This window comes from Pan troglodytes, chromosome 6 (assembly GCF_028858775.2).
Source record: "Pan troglodytes isolate AG18354 chromosome 6, NHGRI_mPanTro3-v2.0_pri, whole genome shotgun sequence".
Classification (NCBI taxonomy): Eukaryota; Metazoa; Chordata; class Mammalia; order Primates; family Hominidae; genus Pan; species Pan troglodytes.
The window spans coordinates 33273083-33277643 of NC_072404.2; the positions used below are offsets into that span (position 1 = coordinate 33273083).

Here is a 4561-nt window from a genome sequence, read left to right on the forward strand (position 1 = left end):
CTTACTGCAGCCCCTTCCAGAGACCAGGGAGATAAGTGTAGCGGGTGTCACAGCTTCAGTTTTGCAGTTGTGGAGCTCATTATGAAAGGATGATCAAACTAGAAGATAAATGAACATTAACAAAAGTTGAACTGCTTCTAAAATTATCTGCTTGATCAGTTCTTTTTAAAAAAACAACTGCTTTTTAAAAATCTCCTGGATTCAAGCAATCCTCTTACCTTACCCACCCCCCCCCCATCCCCCAGGGAGTAGCTGGGACCACAGGTCCATGCCCCAACACCTGGCTAAGTGTTTGATTTTTAGTAAAGATGAAGTCTCACTATGTTGTCCAGGCTGGTCTTGAACTTCTGAGCTCAAGGGCTCTCCCACTTCAGCCTCCCAAAGCGCTGGGATTACAGGTGTGAGCCACCGCACCTGGCTTGATATTTTTTAGTATATTTACAGAGTTGTGCAATCACTACAATTTTAGAACATTTTTATCCCCCAACCCCATACCCCTTAGTAGTCACCCTCCTTTCTCTTTCTACACCACCATTCCCCTACACACACACACACACACACACACACACACACACACATACGTACATGTCCATGCAGTTCCAGGAAACCACTATTTCTGTCTCTGAACATTTCATATCAACAAAATCATACCATATATATTCTTCTGTGATGTTTCTTTCACACTGCGCTGTGTTTTCAAGGTCCATCATGGTGCAGCATTATCAGCCTCTACTCCTCTTTCTGGTGGAATAACCTTCCATTGTATGTATGTACCACATTTTGTTTACCCATTTCTCCATCCATGGACATTTGGGTTGTTCCCACATTTGAGTTCTATCAATAATGATGCCACGAACATTTGTGTACAAGTTTCTGTACAGACACTTGCTTTCAATTCTCTCTGTTAGAGACCTAGAAGAGGAATTGCTGGGTCATATGATATATCTATTCTTAACATTTTGAGGAACTGCCAAATTATTTTCCAAAGTGGCTGCACCACTTTACATTTTCATCACTGGTGTATGAGGGTTCTGATTTTTCCACATCTCCATGTGGAAATTGTTGTTATCCATCTTTTTTTTATAGCCGCCCTGACTGGTGTGAGGTGGTGTCTCACTGTCCCAATAATTTCTCATCTTTAATGATGCTACTATGCTCTCATGTTATGCAGATTTTAATATCCAACAACCGTTTTGTTAAAATCCCAAAATGGAAAGAAAAGATCAATAAAGAACTCTTGAACTTTGGTGCACCATTCAGAGTTGTCCATGGATCCCAATGCTTGGGAAAAATGTTTATTTGAAGGTATAATCGTGGATACTGAATAAACCACATATTATTACTATTCAGCAGCAGCTATTGAGAACATATTGGCCACCAAATGGCTATTCTAAGTGTCTTAGAGGAAATTAAAAACACACAGGCTCCTTACTGCCAAGCACTTGTAGAATTCTGGTACTCATAATGATGGCAATAATACTGTTTACATGCACCTTTACAGATTATATAGGGCTTTGAAATTTTAATTCTGATTTCTGTTCCTGGGGCCGAGAGTTTCAGCAGCCACGTCATTCAGACCCTAACATTGTTGTATTATAGGGGACTGGGAGAGTTTGGCAGGCTGAGAAACAGTGACCCTCCCAGGTAATTGCCTCTGACTGCCCTGACCTGCCCACAGAATCTGGTCTTCAGCTTTGTTAGTTTTCAAAGAGGTGCCAGGATTCAGGGGGCCCCCATCCTTGTTAAACCTCCCAGAGACTAACTAGTAAGCCAGGCTGGCTATATACGAGCACACTCTGCCCAGAGAATCAGGAGAGCTGGCTGACATTCTGTGCCTTCTATCTTCAGAGGGAAAGTCTCCTGGGAGGCCCCAAGAATTAAAGAAAAGTGGGTTGGATGGTTTGCAGAGCTAAGTGACTGAGCTAAGAGCCCCTGATAGACACAGGTCCGCTCCAAGGCTGTAACCACCAAACAGACATGAGGATCAATATCGACAGCTGGGAACCCCCCTCCCCACAAAACAGTGCTGAAATTCTCTCACAAACTCGTCTTTACACTCTTCCAAAATGCTGAATCAGTCACCAGAGCTTCCACTATTACTTCACCTAATGACCAGCTTAGAAGCCCAACACCTGGTAGGTACTCAACAAGTAAATGGATGAGTTGGTGAATTAAGTTTCAAAATTACCTTCATTTGCTACACATTTAGATAAGATTCTGGAGCCATTCTCCTCTTAGGAGTCAATCGCACATTATTTCTCGGGATGAGTTATCTCCTGGGAATATTTCCAAAGAATCATTCATTAGATCACTTTTCACTTATTTACTCACTATTCATCTAACAAACATTTCCTGAGGGCCTACTACATACAAGGCTCAACAGCACATGTAATGGGGCTTTTAAAAAATTACATATATAAATATACAAAGAAAAAAAGGCATATCAAAATAAAGAACAAAAGATATACCAAAATGTTAACAGTGGTGGGATCATTCATCATTTCTTCCTTCTTTTTGCTTATTTGCATTTTCTACAGTGCCCATGTCTTGTTTATTTGAAGTGTTCTAAAGCATTCAAGATGCATCTTGCCCTCAAAAAACATGGATAGAGTGAGTGGGCAGGAAATGGGACAAGACAAGCTGAAAAATGACAACTCTGACACAAGTGCAGACCGTGATCATTTCCCTAAGAGGCTTAAATGCTGTCAGGGTTAAGAGGAAATTGCGATGACCTTGACAGATGAGAGACCAGGTCACAGAGGTACCATCCTTGAAGGACAGGAGGGTTTCTCCAGGGAGCAGGACCTCAGAGAGTGGGAAGCATAAAGGTGGGGAGACAACAAGAAGTCTTCACATTTTCTATTTTCTCTTCATTGAGACCATTTCAGTGACTTTGCTTGCTATTCACAGGGCTCTGGCTCTCTAACCTCCTACCCCAACAAGGCAAAGGATCAGGGCTTACCAGGAGGTGGGGATGCTGGGGGAGGGCAGAGTGGCAGAGGGAACATCTCTGATGGGACACGCTGGGGGAGCCCCACGATGCTGGAGCACAATGATGAGAGCCAAGAAGGATGGGAAGTCTGAGAAGGAAGTCCAGTCACATCATGATTCCATGGGCAGGAGAAGTAGCTGGGTACAAAGAGGTAAACTGGAGGGCCCAGTGCCCAGATAGGCCCCAACAGAGTGGGACCAACCTGGAGGCATTTATTAAAAGCCTTTGCCAGCTGGGTGCAGTGGCTCATGCCTGTAATCCCAGCACTTTGGGAGGCCAAGGTCGGAGAATCCCTTGAGACTAGGAGTTTGAGACCAGTCTAGACAACATAGTGAGACCCCCGTCTCTATAAAAAAAATTGAAAAAATTAGCCAGGCATGGTGGCACATACCTGTGGTCCCAGCTACTTGGGAAGCTGAGGTGGGAGCATCACTTGAGCCCAGCGGTTTGAGACTGCAGTGAGCTATGATGACACCACTGCACTACATACAGCCTGGGTGACAGAGCGAGACCCTATCTCAAAACAAACAAACAAACAAACAAACAAAACACCAAAAGCCTTTGCCATCTCATCACCACTTATAAGAAGGTGGCCAAAGTGCGGCAATCAATGCTGTTCTCAATGTAGCCTCACCCTGCGCCGCCCACTCCTCTGCTGCCCTTCTCCTGGCATGGGTCACTCTTCCATACACTCTGCAAAGCCTTCCCTGATGCCCCTGGGCAGAATTGACTCCCTTTTGCATGTGTTTCCTCACCCCTTGCTTTATACCATCATTGCCCTCATCATTGTCTAGCATGCTGTATATAAAGTTGTGCACATTTTAGTTTCTCAGATTGTGAGGTCATTGAAGGCAGGGTCTCTGTCTCATTCATCTTTCTATCAACAGTGCCAAAGTGGGCAATCCAAGTCAAAGCATTCAAAAGGGAGGGAGGGAGGAAGGGAGGGAGGGAGGAAAGGAGGGAGGGAGGGAAGGAAGGAAGGAAGGAGTAAATGAATTTAAGGGAAATACCAGATTTGTTTAGAAAAATACTTGTTTAGAAAAATATTGTCTTGGATAAATGTCATGACTAAGTTTATCTCAACATGAGATCAGAATAATTAGCAAATTGTGCTTATGTTTACACTTTTGTTCTCAAGAGAGACTATTTACATATGCTCTCCTGCTTTGGTTAGAGCTCTTTTTGATTAGTTCATACAGGATATAGAAGTATTATTTCAACTAAGATTGCAATAAAAACAAAAGAGAAATTAAAAAATGAAATGCTTTTATTTACCAATGGTCATCAATAGCAATGAGCTAGAAGTACAAAGAAATTCACAGTTCCTGAACCTAATTACTTTCCATAATAGTAAGATACATTAAAAAAGGGAGAAGGGCTGGGTCTTTAGTGATTTTCTAAGAAATGTAATGCACTAGTACATTTGCAGAACAATCGGGCAACATCAGAGATACCCTTTGTGGTACTTTATGTCCTCAGAAGGGAATTGATCTGCCTGTAATGAATTAAAGACGGCTGCACATTCTCTAGCACTGCTCTCATGGAGAGGCGGAGTCTATACTCTTTCAC

The 4561-nt window shown here is 42.9% G+C and overlaps 1 long non-coding RNA gene across 1 annotated transcript; it reads right to left on the minus strand.

The window, feature by feature from the left end:
- On the minus strand, nucleotides 1-2276 carry LOC134810420 (uncharacterized). The gene is made up of 3 exons (XR_010158372.1): nucleotides 2189-2276; nucleotides 652-912; nucleotides 1-98 (listed from the first exon to the last, which is right to left on the minus strand). It is a non-coding gene; the product is annotated as an uncharacterized LOC134810420 (long non-coding RNA).
- Between the last annotated feature and the right edge of the window lie 2285 nt (nucleotides 2277-4561).